The sequence below is a fragment of the Arachis duranensis genome, chromosome 8, assembly GCF_000817695.3.
Source record: "Arachis duranensis cultivar V14167 chromosome 8, aradu.V14167.gnm2.J7QH, whole genome shotgun sequence".
Classification (NCBI taxonomy): Eukaryota; Viridiplantae; Streptophyta; class Magnoliopsida; order Fabales; family Fabaceae; genus Arachis; species Arachis duranensis.
In genome coordinates this window covers 22,603,332-22,604,765 of record NC_029779.3, presented here as the reverse complement: position 1 = coordinate 22,604,765, position 1,434 = coordinate 22,603,332, and positions in this window count along the sequence as shown.

The window sequence follows — 1,434 nt, the reverse complement described above, 5'->3', positions numbered from 1 at the left end:
CCACTTGGTGTGTGCTTGGGCTGAGCATTGAAGCATTTTCGTGTAGAGACTCTTCTTGGAGTTAAACGCCAGCTTTTGTGCCAGTTTGGGTGTTTAACTCCCATTCTTGTGCCAGTTCCGGCGTTTAACACCGGGCATTCTTGAGCTGATTTGAAACGCCAATTTGGGCCATCAAATATTGGGCAAAGTATGGACTATTATACATTGCTGGAAAGCCCAGGATGTCTAATTTCCAACGCCGTTGAGAGCGCACCAATTTGGCTTTTGTAGCTCAAGAAAATCCACTTCGAGTGTAGGGAGGTCAGAATCCAACAGCATCTGCAGTCCTTTTCAGTCTCTGAATCAGATTTTTGCTCAGGTCCCTCAATTTCAGCTAGAAAATACCTGAAATCACAGAAAAACACACAAACTCATAGTAAAGTCCAGAAAAGTGAATTTTAACTAAAAACTAATAAAAATATACTAAGAACTCAACTAAAACTACCAAAAATATACTAAAAATAATGCCAAAAAGCGTACAAATTATCCGCTCATCAGGCACCATGACCTTCAAGAAGGCTCTGTGTGACTTAGGGTCAAGTGTAAACCTCATGCCTCTCTCAGTAATGGAGAAGCTAAGGATCTTTGAGGTGCAAGCTGCAAGAATCTCATTAGAGATGGCAGACAACTCAAGAAAACAAGCTCATGGACTTGTAGAGGATGTTCTGGTAAAAGTTGAAGACCATTACATCCCTACTGATTTCATAGTCCTAGAGACTGGGAAGTGCATGGATGAAAACATCATCCTTGGCAGACCCTTCCTAGCCACAGCAAAGGCTGTAATTGATGTTGATGAAGGTGAACTGATCACTCAAGTGAATGAAGAATCCTTTGTGTTTAAGGCTCAAGGATATCCCTCTGTCACCATGGAGAAGAAGCATGAAGAGCTTCTCTCAATTCAGAGTCAAGCAGAGCCTCCACAGTCCAGCAATATATGATAGTCCATACTTTGCCCAAGATTTGATGGCCCAAACCGGCGTCCAAAGTCACCTTCAGATTTCCCAGCGTTAAACGCCAGAACTGGCACCAAAATGGGAGTTAAACGCCCAAACTGGCATAAAAGCTGGCGTTTAACTCCAAGAAGAGTCTCTACACGAAAATGCTTCATTGCTCAGCCCAAGCACACACCAAGTGGGCCCGGAAGTGGATTTTTATGTCATTTACTCATCTTTGGACATCTAGTTCTTAGATCAAGAGCTTTTGATCATGTTTTTATGATTGAACTCACTTTGGGAGGCTGGCCATTCGGCCATGCCTAGACCTTGTTCTTATGTATTTTCAACGGTGGAGTTTCTACACACCATAGATTAAGGTGTGGAGCTCTGCTGTACCTCGAGTATTAATGCAATTACTATTGTTCTTCCATTCAATTCCGCTTGTTCTTGTTCTAAGATA